Source organism: Balaenoptera borealis (assembly GCF_965194805.1).
Source record: "Balaenoptera borealis genome assembly, chromosome: 6".
NCBI lineage: Eukaryota > Metazoa > Chordata > Mammalia > Artiodactyla > Balaenopteridae > Balaenoptera > Balaenoptera borealis.
Genome location: NC_138863.1, coordinates 43,001,269 through 43,019,116, shown reverse-complemented (window position 1 = coordinate 43,019,116; position 17,848 = coordinate 43,001,269). Strand labels below are relative to the sequence as shown.

Here is a 17,848-nt window from a genome sequence, read left to right as displayed (position 1 = left end):
TGTTGTTGTGAGAACATTTAAAATCTACTCGCATAAAAACTCTCAACTACAAAATACAGTATTGTTAACTGTGGTTACCATGCTATGCGTTATTCCTCTTATAACTGGAGGTTTGTATCCTTTGACCAATATCTCCTCATTTCCATCATCCCCCAGCCCCTGACAACCACAGTTCTACTCTCTACTTCTGTGAATTTGGCTGTATAAGATTTCACACATAAGTGAGATCATGCAGTATTTTTCTTTCTCTGTCGACTTATTTCACTTAGCATAATGCCCTCAAGGTCCATCCATGTTGTTGCAAATGGCAGGATTTCCGTCTTTTTTACAGCTGAATAATATTTCCATGTCTTGGCTATTGTGAATAATGTTGCAATAATCATGGGAGTGCAGATAGCTCTCTGAGATAGTGATTTCATTTTCTTTGGCTATGTAACCAAACGTAGGACTGGTGGATCATATGGTAGTTCTATTTTTAATTTTTTTAGGAACCGCCATACTGTTTTCCATGGTGCCTATACCAATTTACATTGCCACCAACAGTGCACAAGTGTTTTCTTTTCTCTGAGTCCTCACCAACCCTTGTATCTTGTCTTTTTGATAATAGTCTTTCTAACACATATGAAGTGATATCTCATTCTGGATTTCATTTGCATTCCCCTGTTGATTAGTGGTATTGACCATCTTTTCATGTACCTGTTGGCCAATTGGAAGTTTTCTTTGGAAGAATATCTATTCAGGTCCTTTGCCCATTTTTAATTGGATTATTATTATTATTATTATTTTGCTTTTGAGTTATATGCATTCTATAGATATTTTGGATATTAACCCCTTATCATATATACAGTTTGTAAATATTTTCTCCCATTCCAAAGGTTGCCTTTTCATTTTGTTGACTGTTTCTTTTGCTGTGCAGAAGCTTTCTAGTATGATGTAGTCCCACTTGTTGATATTTGCTTTTGTTGTTTGTGCTTTTGGTGTCATATCCAAAAAATACTTGTCAAGACTAATGTCAAGGAGTTTTTTCCCTCTATTTTCTTCTAAGGGTTTTATGTTTCAGGTTTCAGGTCTTGTGCTTAAGTCCTTAATCTATTTGAAGTTAAGTTTTGTGAAAGGAGTAAGGTAGGGGTCCAACTTCATTCTTTTGAATGTGAATATCTAGTTTTCCCAATACCATTTGTTGAAGACACTGTCCTTTCCCTATTGAGTACTCGTGACTACTTTTTCAAATATTAGTTGACTGTATGTACATGAGTTTATCTCCAGGCTCTCAATTCTGTTAGATTGGTTGATGTATCTGTTTTTATGCCAGTACCATATGGTTTTGATTACTATAGCTTTGTAATATAGTTTGAAATCAGGAAATGTAATGCCTCTAAGTTTGTTCTTCTTTCTCAATATTGCTTTGACTATTCAGGGTCTTTTGTGATATCATACAAATTTTAGGATTTTTTTTCTATTTCTGTAAAAAATGCCTTTGAAATTCTGATAGGATTGCAGTGAATCTGTAGATTTCTTTGGGTAGTGTGGACATTTTAACAATGTTAACTCTTCTAATCCATGGACATGGATATCTTTCCATTTATTTGTGTCTTCTTCAATTTCTTTCTTATAGTTTTTGGTGTGTAGATCTTTTACTTCCTTAGTTAAATTTATTCCTAAGTATTTTATTGTTTTTGATGCTGTTGTGAATGAAATTGATTTATTTATTTATTTTTCAGGTAGTTTATTGTTAGTGTATAAAAATAAAACTGATTGTTGTATGTTGATTTTGTATCTTGAAACTTTACTGAATTCATTTATTAGTTCTAACAGCTTTTTGGTGGTATCTTTAGTATTTTCTATATACAGTATTATGTCATCAGCAAGCACACAATTTTACTTTTTTCCTTTCTGATTTGGATGCCTTTTATTTCTTTTTCTTGCTTAATTGCTCTGGCTATGACTTCCAGTACTATGTTGAATAGGAGTGGTGGTAGTGTACACTCTTGTCATGTTCCTGATCTTAGAAGGGAAGCTTTCAACCATTCACCATTGAGTATGATGTTAGTTGTGCTTGTCATATGTGGCCTCTATTATGTTGAGGTATGTTACTTTTATACATACTTTGTTGAGTTTTTTTTATTAGGAAAGGGTATTGAATTTTGTTGAATACTTTTTTTGTATCTATTGAAATGTTCATGATTTTTATCTTTCATTTTATAAATGTGATATACCACATTTATTGGTTTACATATGGTGAACCATTCTTACATCCCAGGAATGAATCCCACTTGACCTGGTGTATGATAATTTTAATGGGTTATTGAATTAGGTTTGCTAATATTTTGTTGATAATTTTGGCTTCTATATTTATCAGGGATATTGGCCTGTACTTTTCTTTTCCTTTCATTTTCTTATCTGGCTTTAGTATTAGGGTAATGCTGGCCTATAAAATGAGTTTGCAAGCATTCCCTCCTCTTCATTTTTTGGGAAGAGTTTGATAAAGATTGGTATTAATTCTTCTTTAAATGTTTGGTAGAATTCATTCATAAAGCCATTTGGTCCTGGGCTTTCCTTTCTTGGGAGGTTTTTGATTACTGATTCAATCTCCTTGCTCATTATTGGTCTGCTCAGAGTTCCTGTTTCTTCATGATTCGGTCTTGGTAGGTTGGATGTTTCTAGGAATTGATCCATTTCTTCTAGCTTGTCCAATTTTTTGGTGTTTACTTAACTTATTCATAGTAGTCTCACAATACTTTGTATTTCTGTGCTATCAGTTTTAAGGTCTCCTCTTTCATTTATAATATTATTTTTTTGAGTCTCCTTTTTTTCTTGGTTACTCTAGCTAAAGTTTTGTTAATTTTGTTTATCTTTTCAAAAAATCTACTTTTAGTTTTGTTGATTTTTTCTATTTGTTTTCTATTTTCTATTTCATTTATTTCTGCTCTGATATTTGTTATCTCCTTTCTTTTGCTAATTTTGCACTTACTTTGTTCTTCTTTTTCTAGTTCCTTAAGGTGTAAAGTTAGGTTGTTTATTTGAGATCTTTCTTTTTTTGTTTAATGTAGGCATTTATTGCTATAATCTTCCTACCTAAACCTGCTTTTGCTGTGTCCTATAAGTTTTGATATATTATGTTTCCATTTTCATTTGTTTCAAGATATTTTTCATTTCCCCTTTGATTTCTTCTTTGACCCATTCGTTGTTTAAGAGTGTGCTGTTTAATTTCCACATATTTGTGAAATTTTTCAGTGTTTCTTTTATTATTGATTTTTACTTTCATAACATTGTGGTCAGAAAATGTATTCATATGATGTTAATCTTTTTAAGTTTGCTAAGGTTTGTTTTGTGATCTGTCCTGGAGAATGTTCAGTGTGTGCTTGAGAAGAATGTGTATTCTGCTGCTGTTGGATGGAATGTTCTGTATATGTCTGTTAGGTTCATTTGGTTTAAAGTATAGTTCAAGTCCAATGTTTCTTATTGATTTTCTGTCTGGATGATGTATCCATTGTTGAAAGTGAGGTATTGGAGGCCACTACTTTTATTGTATTGTTTTCCATTATTCCCTTCAGATATTTTACATATTTGCTTAATATATTTAGGTAATCTGATATTGGTTGCATATATTTATATAATTTATTATCATAAATTTTGGTAAATTAACCCATTTCTCATTATATAATGACCTTCTTTTCTGTTGTTACAGTTTTTGACTTAAAGTCTATTTTATCTGATATGAGTATAGCTTTTGCTATACTTGCTCTCTTTTGCTTTCTATTTGCATGGAAAATCTTTTTCCATCCCTTCACTTTGAGCCTATGTGTGTCCTCAAAGCTGAAGTGCTGAAATGAGTCTCTTGTGGGCAGCAGATAGTTTGGTGTTTTTTTGTTTGTTTGTTTGTTTTGTTTGTTTTTTAATCCATTCAGCCACTCTACGCCTTCTGATTAAAGAATTTAATTTAGTTTACATTTAAAGTAATTATTGATAGGTAAGGACTTGCTAATGACACCTTGTTAATTTTTTTCTGACTGGTTTTTAATTATTTTGTTCCTTTCTTCCTCTCCTGCTGTCTTCCAATGTGAATTGATAATTTTCCATAGTGGTATACTTTGATTCCCTTTTCTTTATCATGTTCATATCAACTATAGGTTTTTGTTTTGCAGTTACCCTGAGGTTTACATGAAACATCTTACAGGTATAACAATCTATTTAAAGCTGATTGCAACTTCAATTGTATTAAAAAATTCTACCCTTTTACTCCCTCCTCACCTTTTATGTTATGTTTTTGATGTCACAATTTACATGTTCTTCTATTGTGTACCCACTGAGAAATTATTGTAGCTAAAGCTATTTTTAATATTTCTGTCCTTTTACCTTCATACTAGAGTTAAGTGATTAACATATTACAGTATTGAAGTATTCTGAATTTGCTATGTACTTACCATTACCAGCGTGTTTTATATGTTCATATGTTTTCATGTTACTAATTAGCATCCTTTCATTACAACTTACAGAACTCCTTTCAACATTTCTTTTAAGGTAGGTCTAGTGTGATGAACTCCCTTAGCTTTTGTTTGGGAGTCTTTATCTCTCATTCTGAAGGACAATGTTTGCTGGGAAAAGTGTTTTTGGTTGGAATTTTTTTTTCTTTTAGCACTTTGAATATATCATTTCACTCTCTTCTGACCTGTAAGGTTTCTGCTGAGAAATTTGCTCATAAACTTATAGGGGTTCTCTGGTAAGTAACAAGCTTCTTTTCTCTTGCTGCTTTCAAGGTTCTCTCTTTGTCTTTTATTTTAGACAGTTTTATTATAATGTTTCTTGGAGGAAATCATTTTGGGTTTAAATTTATGAGCTTCATGAACTTGTATGTCCAAATCTCTCCCCAGTTTTGCAAAGTTCTCAGCCATTATTTCTTTAAATATCTTTCTGTCCCTTTCTCTCTCTCTTCTCCCACTGGCATGCCAGTAATGCACAGATTGTTTCTCTTTATGTGTTCCATAGATCCCATAGACTCTCTTCGTTCCTTTTCAGTCTTTTTCCTCTTTCCTCCTCTGACTGGATAACTTCAAATGGATAATTGTTAAATTGTTTATCTCTGTTCATTTATAGCTCTCTGAACATCTTTACAGCAATTATTTTGAATCTTTTATCAGGAAATTAATATATCTCCATTTCTGGGGGGTCAGTTACTGTAAGTTAACTGTGTTCCTGTGGTGGTGTCATGTTTCCCTAATTCGTCATGATCCCTGTAGGCTTGCATAGGTATCTGCACATTTGAAGAAGCAGTCACCTCTTTCAGATGTTATAGACTAACTTTGGTATGGAAAGTACTTCACCTCAGGGTGGGTGCATGTTGTAGCATGCTGCAAACTGGGGTCTAGTGATATAAGTCACAAAATGTGGGGGCTTGTGGTGATTCTGGTTCTGGGGGAGGTATAATGTCTTGTTGGCTTAGGCTGCTGAGGTCCATGGCATTGACAACTGTGTGGTCCTTGGCAAGCACTGAAGGAGTTCTGCAGTGGCTGTAAGGCCTGTTGGGGTCTTTAGCAGGGCCTCCAGTTACCAGAACAGGGCATCAGTGGTGGTCAGCACTGGTGGTGTGCATACACTTGACCATGGAGGCTGACTTCAGGTGCCTGTATAGTGGCAGGGGCTGGATGCAGACATATACATAGTGGTTATGGCCAGGGCCAGCAGTAAGTGCTGGGGCCAACTGTGGGCATGCTAGTAGCTGTGGAGGCCCTGGCTGCCTCGTATGCACTCATATGGCTGTAGGTATCCCCACAGGTATGCGCACGGTAGTGAAGGCCAGTGATGGGAGTTGGGCCAGGGGCAAACAGGTGTGCAGCCGGAGGGGTTAGCTACAGGTGAGCCAGCAGCACAGGCCAGTGACAGGAGACTGTGTCAGGTCTGGGCCCCCAATCAGCTTTGGGAATCGTGGCTGTCTGTGTGTACTCCTGTGGCTTCAGGGTCTCCCTATGGGCATGTGCATGGCACTGGAGACTGGTGACAGGAATTGGGCCAAGGTCTTGCAGGTGCACAGCTGGAGGGGGTAGTCCTCAAAGCACATATAGTTCTGGGGGCCAGCTGCTGGCGTCTAGGCTGGTATCTCACACTCACACAGTAGCAGAGGCCAGCGCTGGCTACCAGTATGGATCCCAGCTTTGTTGGGGAAAGGGGAGGGAAGGGTTGGAGAGAAAGCAAGGAGAGAGCTGGTGTCTGCAAATGGAAAAATCTTCGGGGGGAAACCTCAGTGGTGAGATCTGTAGGGGGCCTGAGGCAGCTGTGTTGCCTTGGTTTCTTCAGCAGTGAAAGCTGCTGGGGTCCTCTGCAAAACCAGTCACTAGGAATCTGCTCTGAATGGCTCCCCCCACTTCATGGTTCCCACTGCATGTCTGATCCTGTTAGCCTCTGCTCTTCTTCCTTGTTTCTAGCCATCTCTAGATGTCTCAGCTTTGTTAGTCTCTAGATAGGGCGAGACTGAAGAGGGTCTTTCATGAAGCATCCTGAAAGTCTGGGGAAGTTGGTCACTTACCTTGTTCCCGCTTTCCTGGTGAGGGGCACTCTTTTGAGCCAGAGAGTTCCCTCTTGGTACTGTGCAATGTCAGCCTGGAGGATAGGATGATGTAGGGAAAATGAAGCTATTTTTTCTTCCTTTTGTGTGTGTGTGTGGTTATTCTCAGAAGGAATTTTGTTCCACTGTGTTGCTGAAGTTTCTTAAGTGGACTTCTAAGCTCTCCCAGAGCTAATTTTGTTCGTGGATAGCTGCCTAATTGTTGATTTTTGTTGCGGGTGGAAGCTGGGGTCTCCTACTCAACTGTGATGGTGACATCACCTGCTTTCTCACTCTTTTATTGTAGCCCTTTTTTCTGGGACTCACCACCCTCACTCCTACCACTAAATTGTGCATCTTGACTCTCCCCTTAGAATGAGTTTTTCTGAGGAAATTCCTTTTTTTTTTTTCCTGCTGCAGATAGACTCTTTTTTTTTTTTTAAAGATTTGTTATTTACTTATTTATTTAAATTTTATTTATTTATTTATTTTTGGCTGTATCGGGTCTTCGTTGATGCGCGTGGGCTTTCTCTAGTTGCGGTGAGCAGGGGCTACTCTCCGTTGCAGTGTGCGGGTTTCTCATTGTGGTGGCTTCTCTTGTTGCGGAGCACGGGCTCTAGGCATGTGGGCTTCAGTAGTTGTGGCACGTGGGCTCAGTAGTTGTGGCTCGCGGGCTTAGCTGCTCCGCGGCATGTGGGATCTTCCCGGACCAGGGCTCAAACCCGTGTCCCCTGCATTGGCAGGCGGATTCCCAACCACTGCGCCACCAGGGAAGTCCTGCAGATAGACTCTTGATTTGCCTGCTTCACCATTCCTAAATCCCCCAGTAAGCAAACCTTAGGGTAAATTGATACACTTCTAACAGATTATGTACCTATAATAGATTCATTAAACTCTATCATACACACACACACACACACACACACACACACACACACGGAACAGTAATCCAGGGCCTAGTGAAGGAACTTGCACAGTAAGAAGGAAGGACTGGACAAGGGAATAAAAAGGGGAGGGAAATGAAAGGGGAGGAAAACAAAAGAGGAGGAATGGAATAAATAATTAGTTCTGGTGCAGAATTCAAGAAATTGAGTACATAATAAATCCTTAATAATTTAAGAGAAGAGGAATGGATGGAAGTAAGTAACAGTTTTAGAGATTCTGATACATTTTTTAGAGAGTGTATGTTATATAATCTAGAATGTATAAAAAGAAACACATTACGATGGCCAAGATACAATGTAACTAGAATATGTAGCATGATATTTAAGGCAAAATCCTCAAATACATTTACACATTTACTTCATCTCTCCAGGGGTAGAGATGTCATTTCTTAGGAAATTTCAGGTGACGAGGTTGTGCCAAATTCACGGGAACCATCTGTGAAATTCGTGGGAGAAAAGTAGCGGTAGAGAAGTTGCTTATCCGCAATGTAAGAAGGCTGCAGCATCAGCTGGAAACCTCGGTTCTGTGATGGGCTTTTCACATCGCTGAGAGGCAGAGCCCCATGCTGTGAGAGGCTGAGGCCCCTACTGGGACATGCCGTCTGCACATTTGCTGGGTTTCTTGTGTTGCTGGGCTCTTTGTGTTTTGTGGTGCAAGTCAGAAGCAGCGGAATATGTGAACCAGGGACAGGTATATTAAAGATCTCCTGTAGCTTTTGGTTGCATGTATTTCAACTACTTAGAAACAGTAGCTCCAGGTTCATACCTTCTGTCCTTTATGTGTTTAGTCAGTTACAAAGCATGTCTTCGCTTTGTAAAATGAGAGCCGGAGGGCTGATTTTTACGTTCAGAAAAAAGGGATGTGTCAGACTCATTGTTATGAGGAGTCTTATACGTGTGATACAGTGTCCTGTGGCTGCAGAGGGCCAGACCGTTTCTTCCGGAGCTGAAATCTTTAATATAAGTTTAACTGCATGTCTCTAAGCAAAGACCTTCTTGTCTAGCTATAGAGACAAAAAAGTTTGCAGAGAAAATGATGTGTGTGGACTGCTCTCACTATGTCCTTCCTCTGCCTCAAGACCTTGATCCAGATAAAGTTAGGTGAGGGTGACCAAGGTAGAAGACAGAAATGATCTGATAACAATGGAATCATGCGCTACATGGATTTCCAAAATAATTTTTTAAAGTATTATATTAGTCATGTTGTCTCTTTCAGTTGCATGGAATAAAAATTAAACTTGAACTGTCTTAAAAAAACTAAATGTACTGACTCCAAGGTACACGATCAGGCAAGGCTGGATCCTGGTGTACAAGGATTGTTGTCAGGAGCCTGACTCATTCCATCCCTTGATTTGTCTTTTTCTTGGTGTTGGCTTTGTTCTTAGACTCTTTCCAAACAACTGAAGCTTTACGTTCTATCACCTCAGCAACCCCAGCAGACTGTCTCTCTTTCCTTATAGAGGCAGAAACAGTTCTCCAGCTGATGCTCATTGGTCCAGGTCAGGTCATATATCCATTCCTGAACCCAACATTTACTCTGATGGATAGAACCTGGGCCGTGTGCCCACTCTTTCCCCTCAGTCAGATTAGGCTCAACGCCACCCACACCAATGATCTAAGAGTAAGAGAGGGATGGCTCTGCAAACTGTATGAAAGGAAAAAAACCCAGATAACTTAAACAAATGGAAAGATATTCTTTGCTCTTGGATGGAATGGCTTAACCTCAGAAATGTCAACTCTCTCAAGTTAGTATATAAGTTTAAGGCAAAACCAATAAAGATACCACTGAACTTTTCCCCTAGAGCTAGACAAATTGAATCTAAAGATGATTTGAAAAATAAACAATCAAGAACAACTAGGCAAACCCTAAAATGAAAAGCAATGAAAGAAATTATATTTTAATACCCCATTAAACTTTCCAATATTACCTATTATAAACAATACAGGAAAGTATATTTTCTACATGTTTTCTTGTGCAAATGTGCAAGATTTTTCTTTAAGGTAGCTCCTTAGAAGGCAAATTAGTAGGTTTAGGGTATGTACCTTTACCAAATTAGTTCTTAAAATTTTTTTTTTTAGTTCAAAAGGTTTAGGGACTTCCCTGGTGGCGCAGTGGTTAAGAATCCGCCTGTCAATGCAAGGGACACGGGTTCGAGCCCTGGTCCGGGAAGATCCCACATGCCACGGAGCAACTAAGCCTGTGAGCCACAACTACTGAGCCTGCGCTCTAGAGCCCACGAGCCACAGCTACTGAAGCCCGTGAGCCTAGAGCCTGTGCTCCACAACTAGAGAAGCCACCACAACAAGAAGCCCGTGCACCTCAACAAAGAGTAGCCCCCTCTCGCCACAACTAGAGAAAGCCCGCGCGCAGCAACAAAGACCCAACTCAGCCAAAGATAAATGAATTAATTAAAAAAAAATTTTTTTTTAAGTTTTAAAAGATTAACTATAGTGTGACATACATATTTCTGTATAAATGTTTTACAATTATAATTTATATCATTATTGGAAATACTGAGACTAATAGGACCCACCCCATGGAATGAGAGTTAATTGAGAGTTGAGTTTACTCAATAATTAGTATCGGGCTTCCCTGGTGGTACAGTGGATAAGAATCTGCCTGCCAATGCAGGGGACATGGGTTCGAGCCCTGGTCCAGGAAGATCTCACATGCCGCGGAGCAACTAAGCCCATGCACCACAACTACTGAAGCCTGCGCACCTAGAGCCCGTGCTCTGCAACAAGAGAAGCCACTGCAATGAGAAGCCCGCGCACTGCAATGAAGAGTAGCCCCTGCTCACTGCAACTAGAGAAAGCCTGTATGCAGCAATGAAGACCCAACACAGCCAAAAAAAGAAGAAAAAAAAATTTAATATCATAATTATATTAGAGAAAAACCTAAAACTAACAGGCATCGTGATGGTGTTAACTGAACTTCCAATCTCTCTTCAGCAGGGAAGTCACATAACTCTTGGCTGGCCCCTTGTCTTCTTCAGTCATCTTAGTTCTTTGTGGCCCCTGATTTTCATTTTGGTTCTCCTCCCATCCCTTTTGAATTGATTAATCCCTTGTATCAATGCCTTTATTACTTAAAAGAGTTTTCAGACTCTGAGTTTTTAAAAATTCACACTTGACTGAGTTTTCTGTTTCAGGCATCTAGCACAACACTTGACAAATAGAAGACCTTCTGTTCAACTGAAGTCTTTGTCAATTATAGTTTATAGCTCTAACTATCCCTGACCTTATTTGCATAGCTCCATGCAAAGTTCCATACTGGAACTTCCAATGCATATTTGGAAATAGTATTGCCAGATGGTTCCAACAAGAATACTAAGATCAATTGAGGAAAAAAATAAATTGACCACAAACCCAAAGTACACATGCCATCAGGAACAGTTTGTTGCTGACAATCCATATTACCTCTTATGCTTTACATTAGATGGTTTTTAATCAAATGTTTATTTTTCAAAAACACACTTTGTTTTCAAACAAGTGGATGATATAGCCCAAGAAGGCAAACTCTTTTTTTTTTTTTTTTTGAGCCAACACTTAATCTGCTGTGTTAATTGGTCCATATATTAATCATGACCACTGCTGATCTTGTAAAGGAACTTCTCTGTAGTGCACTCCAGAACATTTTCTTTTTCTGAGAATTATGCAAACTGGAGTAGCATTTTACAGCTGAATTAATATTTACCAGTGAATCTTAATGTTCACATATCTTTATATGTCTATTAGTTATCCATTACTGTGTAACAAATTACTCCAAACCTTAGTGGCTTTAAATGGCCACTAATTTATTTTATTATCACTCATAGTATTTATTGTTTTTGCCAGTCAGGAATTCATGAGTGTCTAGGCTCGGTGGTTCTGGCTCAGGGTTACTAATGAGGTTGAGTCAGTTGTTAACTGGGGCAGCAGCCATGTGAAGCCCTAACTGGGGCTGGAAGATGCACTTCCAAGGTGGCTCACTCACATGATTGGCAAGTTGGTGCTGGCTGTTGGCTTCTTGCCATGTGAGCATCCCCAAGAAACTGCCTGAGTAATGGTCTGCAGAATCATGACCCCTGTGGCAAGCATACTAGAGTCTCTGTGTAGAATTTTCAAAATATCACTCTTATTCTGGGATTCTGATTATTTACACTGATAAGGATGGTGTGGGAACAATTTAGAACTAATAGTGTACATAATAGGAAGAATTACATCCATGTCATGATTTTCTGAACTCAAAGTCAATGGCATTCTGTCTGCCAAATTTAGGGTGTTATGTCAAGGTCACTTTCAGGACAATCCAGTGAGGTGGGTATTATTATCACTTCAAATTTACACATCAGAAAACTGAGAAAGCAACTGCTCAGATAATTGCCCCATGGAGCTAAAATTTGAATTTAGGCATTGGACTCTGAAACCTGTGCTCCTAAAAATCAAGCTATACTGTCTCCTCTTTGGCTCTTTTTTTTTTTTCTTCTTACAAAATTAAAACTTCATTTTATTATGAGAATTTGAATATACAATAAAGTAGACAAAATATTTCTTGAACATACATGTACTCAGTACCCAACTCCACTGACTATCAACTTATAGCCATTCATGGCTCATCTACACCTCTCTCTCCCTTATTTATTTTGAAGGAAATTTCAGATATCATGTCATTTCATCCATAAATATTTCAGTATGACTCTCTAAAAGAAAAGGGCTTTTTAAAACATAAACATTATCAGATGAAAAAAAGTAACACTAATTCCTTATTATCAAATATTCAGTCAATGTTCAAATTTCCAATTGTTTCATAAATGTCATTCCTTTTTAAAAAATATTTTCATTTGAGTCATCATTTGAATAATGTCCACACATAGTGATTGGTTGACATGTCTTTTAATTTTATTTTTATTTATATATTCCTCTCCATCTTTTTATTTTTTCTATCACTGATGAACATGTATTTCCAAGACTTGACTATTATAAACAAAGCTGAAATAAATGTCCTTGTATTTATTTTTCTGGGAACTGATGTTTCATGTTTTCATCTATTTTTATTGGCATATTTAATTTTTTCAAACTGATTTTTAAGAGTTCTCTAAATGTTAAAGAAATTAACTTATTTTCTAATATGTATATTATATATTTTTCCAGCTTGTTTGTATTTTGACATCTTTTATGGTGTTTTAAAGTTTAAAATTTGTGTGTTGTCAAATTTATCAAGTGTCTGGATGTCTCTCTCACTCTCACTCTCTCTCTCTCTCCTGTGATGGTCCCAACCATTTATAATTGATTTCAAGATTTTATAATTTATTAGATGTTGCAAAATGGTAATATTCTATAATTATTTCATCTCTTCTTTATTTACTAGCTAGCTGCAATACTTGTATAAAGAGAAACACCCTTCATCTACTATTTGGTTACCCAATGATTCAGTTTATATAAGAAAGAGAGAAAATAAGAAAAATCTCAAACAATCTAACCTTACACCTAAAGGAACTAGAAAAAGAAGAATAAAAAAAGCCCAAGTTACTAGAAGGAAATAATAAAGATCAGAGTGGAAATAAATGATATAGAGACAAAAAAAAAAAGAAAGAAAGAAAGAAAAAAAAAGAAAAGACCAACAGCTGAAACTAACAGGTGGTTCTTTAAAAAGATAAACAGAATTGGTAAGCCTTTAGCCAGACTCATGAAGAAAAAAGAGGGCTCAAGTAAATAAAATCAGAAATGAAAAAAAAAAAAGCAATCAGAGAGAGAAATTAAGAAAACAATACCATTTACAATTGTATCAAAAAGAATAAAACACCTAGGAATAAATTTAACCAAGGAAGTAAAAGGCCTGTACTCTAAATCTATAAGGCATTGATGAAAGAAATTGAAGATGACACAAACAAGTGGAAAGATATACTGTGCTCATAGGTTGGAAATTAATATTGTTAAAATGTATTATCCAAAACAATCTACAGATTCAATGGAATTTCTAACAAAATACCAATGGCATTTTTCACAGAACTAGAACAAATAATCTTAAAGTTTGTGTGGAACCCAAAAAGACCCCAAGTAGCCAGAACAATCTTGAGAAAGAGAAACAAAGTTGGAGATATCACACTCCCTGATTTTAAGTTATATTACAAAGCTATAGTAATCAAAAAGTATGGCACTGACACAGAAACAGACACATAGATCAATGGAACAGAATGGAGAGCCCAGAAATTAACCCATGCTTAACTGGTCAATTAATCGAAGGAGGCAAGAATATACAGTGGGGGAAAAGACAGTCTCTTCTATAAATGGTGTTGGGAAAACTGGGTAGCTACATGCAAAAGAATGAAACTGGACCCCTTTCTCACACCATATACAAAAATAAAGTTAAAATAAAGACATAAATATAAAACTTGAAACCATAAAATGACTAGACAAAAGCATGCAGTACACTCTTTGACGTTGCAGCAATATTTTTTTTCAATCTGTAAGGTAAGGGCAACAAAAGCAATAGTAAACAAATGCAAAAAAAGAAAAAAAACCCCCACCAAACTAAAAAGCTTTTACACAGTGAAGGAAATCATCAATACAACAAAAAGGCAACCTACTGAAAGGAAGAAGATATTTGCAAATTGTATGTCTGATAAAGGGTCAATATCCAAAATATATAAAGAACTCTCACAAATCAATATCAAAAAAACAAACAATTTGGTTAAAAAATAAGCAGAAAACCTGAATAAACTTTTTCCAAGGAAGACATACAGATGGAAAAAAGACACATGAAAAATTGCTCAAATCACTAATCAACAGGGAAATGCAAATCAAAACCACAATTAGATATCACTTTGGACCTCTCAGAATGGCTGTTATCAAAAAGACAACAAATAACAAGTGTTGGTGAAGATGTGGAGAAAAGGAAGCCCTCCTATTGGTTGGTAGGAATGTAAATGGTACAGCCACTATGAAAAAAGTATGAAGATTCCTCAAAAAATTGAAAATAGAACTACCATATGATCCAGCAATTCCACTTCTGGAAAAAAAACAATAATTCAAAAAGATATATGTACCCCAATGTTCATGGCAGCATTATTCACCATAGTCAAGATATAGAAGCAACCTTAGTGTCCACTGATAGATGAATGAATACAGAAGATGTGGTATATTTTATTTACACAATGGAATATTATTCAGCCATAAAAATTATGAAATCTTGCCATTTGTGACAAAATGGATGGACCTAGCGGGTATTATGCAAAGTGAAATAAGTCAGACAGAAGAAGACAAATACAGTATGATTTCACTTATATGTGGAATCTAAAAAACAAACAACCAACCAAATAAAACAGAGACAGACCCATAGATACAGAGAACAAACTGGCAGTTGCCAGAAGAAAGGGAGGTGGGGGGGTTGGGTGAAAAAGGTGAAGAAGACTGAGAGCTACAAAATATATAGCTCCAGTTATAAAATAAATGTCGAAAAGATATAATGTACAGCATAAGGAATATTGTCAATAATATTGTAATAACTTTGTATGGAGACAGAGCGTTACTAGACTTATCATGGTGATCAATTAGTAATGTATATAAACGTTGAATCACGATGTTGTACAACTGAAACTAATACAATATTGTATGTAAACTACAATAAAAAGTAGACTAAAAATATTGTAATAGATAAAGCAAAAAAAAAAAAAAAAAGAGAGGGAGGAGAAATGCTAGATTATTTCTATTTATTTACCAGCTTTCAAAATAATGATATATATCTACAAGATGACCAACTGGATTTTTAAATCATTATTATTAAGACAAGGATTTAAACAAACTGATACATTTCAATCTATTAAAGATATTATTCTTAACATGCTTAAATTATCCCATCTCTGGCCAATGAGAACGTCTTTAAGTTGGCTCCAGAATCCTTCTGATATAACTCTAGTAGTTTTTAAGAGTTTTTTTCCTTCCCCCTATGAATATGAGAAAATATACTAGACTTATCTTGTGGATCTTCTGCCCCAGTCTTGGACTCAGGTATTTTTTCCAAGGGTCTTACACAGAGATGCAGCAGGATATTTTAAACTTTTGAGTGAAACACAGCAAAAATCAACATCTGTTGGATAGGATGTGAACTACCAGCACAAGGTAGATTCCATTTTCAACATTATGTAATGCTATAATATTTTCAGTGATGGCATATATTTGCAGTCCTAGGTTTTTGGCGGTTGCTGGAATAAAAAGCAGTGCCTCTGAAAATCAGTGTGGAACAGGAAAAGAGAGTGGTGTGTCTAATCTGATTCCAAGGTTTGAGAGGCTGTGCAGACCCCAACAGGTGCATTTATCCTACTAGTAATTGTCACTGTTAAAGAATGAGATAAATTCTTTTTTCAATTTATGTGTATTACTTTTTTTTCAAATGACTACTAAGTTGTTAGGAAAGAAATACTTAAATTCTTTGGACCTAACTACTTAATAAATGAAACTATTGAATTTTTAAACTTTCTTTTTTTTAATCTAGGGCTACCAAGAAAATACTACTGAGACATCAAGACACTGTGAATGGAGAATGTTTGGGAGCCTCTGGATTAAACTGTCCTTGCTTTTGTCTGTATGTGGCTAAGAGTTCTCTTGTGGGTCATTGCTGCCATTTTAAAATTTACTTCTGGGGCTTCCCTGGTGGCGCAGTGGTTGAGAATCTGCCTGCCAATGCAGGGGACACGGGTTCGAGCCCTGGTCTGGGAAGATTCCACATGCCACGGAGCAACTGGGCCCGTGAGCCACAACTACTGAGCCTGCGCGTCTGGAGCCTGTGCCCTGCAACAAGAGAGGCCACGACAGTGAAAGACCCGTGCACCGCGATGAAGAGTGGCCCCCGCTCGCCACAACTAGAGGAAGCCCGCGTGCAGAAACGAAGACCCAACACAGCCAAAAATAAATAAATAAATTTATAAAATTTACTTCTGTTTATCTTATTAGTAGTATATTAGTGTTTATATTGTAGCAACTCCTTTAAGTCACTTGCCCAACATTTGAAGATTAGTGTAGCTAAAACAAGATAATATACTACAGTTGAAAGTGGTGACAGTGCTAGTCCAGTAAAATATTAGTCTATCCATTTGTTGAGAGTTTGACTTGCTTTCTATAACAACTTGTATGTGGTGCTGGATTACTTCAGGGGCTGATTTCCTTATTGAAAAGCCACATCGGCGAATTTAATTTCAGATGAGTATGGCTGCTCTACCAGGCACAGGTTAGCTATAATATATCATAATATACTGAAGGCAGACGAACAAAAGCAGGTACCACTCTCGACTTCATGAAACTCCCATTCTTGTCTCAAGACCGTTTAGGAATTTAATGTGCACACAACCACTTAACATACAGAACTAGGCAAGGTGCCAGGGTCAACTGGTGTATGAGATAATAACAAAGCTAAACTACTTTATTATTTTTCTTTAGATAAAATAGAAATAATAGTTCTAATAATTTTTCTAGAATTCCTGGACTGTACTCCCTCTCTTTGGAGACCACTACTCCAGACCACTTAGTTACTGCATGATAACATTTTCCTTGCTATGTCTCTTCCTGAGCTAAACCAGTGAAGCTATTTATTGGCCATCATGGCCTTAGGCAAGTCAACTGGGGCCAGGTTTGCACCATTTCCTGACACTTGCTTGGTACAAGAGACCCCGTCTGGCTGTCTTGTTCAGAAACAAGTTAGGTGGCCTGCACTTCTGAGTTTTCATAAAAATTGGAGCAGAATATTCTGCATGGCAGAGTAAATTTGGGAACTATCAGGGTGGGTTTTGTTTCTCTTGGTTTGTTCCACCTCCCAACCATCGACTCCCTCACTGAACTAACACCCTCTGTGGCCTCAGGAGACATTCATTTGTTCCAGGGATGGTCAGACACGGAAGAATCAGGAAAGAAGAAAATGTTATTTGCACTTCTAAATACATTGAAATATCCATAGTAGACTTCCAAGTCTTGGAAGCCTGGGTGCTTTTGATTTGCAAGAGCTTTCTGAGAGAGAAAAGATTTTTGGGGGGAATTGTACAAGCTTTACTTTGAATATCAAGAGCTGAAGTTCTTAACAAATATTCGTATGTAAAGTTTATCCATTAACTGTAAGTGTGAGAGAATTGTGCCACCACCTCTATCCACTCCTCCAACACACACACAAAAGAAATTTAAAAATCTTTTCTGCACTGAAGATGAAGACAAGAATTTTCAAGGGTTAATTATGTCCTTAACACTCCCATCCACCAAGATAGAGAGGGTGATTGCAACTCCACATAAAGTTTGGAGGAAGCTATGGAAAAGATCTGTGATTCATTTTATTTTATTTTTAAAAAATTTATTTATTTGTTTTACTTTCGGCTGCATTGGGTCTTCGTTGCCATGAGCGGGC

The 17,848-nt window shown here is 37.1% G+C and overlaps 1 protein-coding gene across 4 annotated transcripts in view; it reads left to right on the top strand.

Moving 5' to 3' along the window:
• NABP1 (nucleic acid binding protein 1) overlaps positions 1–16,394 on the top strand; it is a 45,808-nt gene extending 29,414 nt beyond the window's left edge. For 3 of the 4 annotated variants that reach the window (XM_082397452.1, XM_082397453.1, XM_082397455.1), the window contains one exon: positions 15,956–16,394. The gene's annotated coding sequence lies outside the window, so the exon portion shown is untranslated. Of the gene's footprint in view, positions 1–9,561; positions 13,204–15,955 lie in introns of those variants that run through there. The other variant, XM_082397454.1, reaches the window with a different exon arrangement.
• The last annotated feature ends 1,454 nt before the right edge of the window (positions 16,395–17,848 follow it).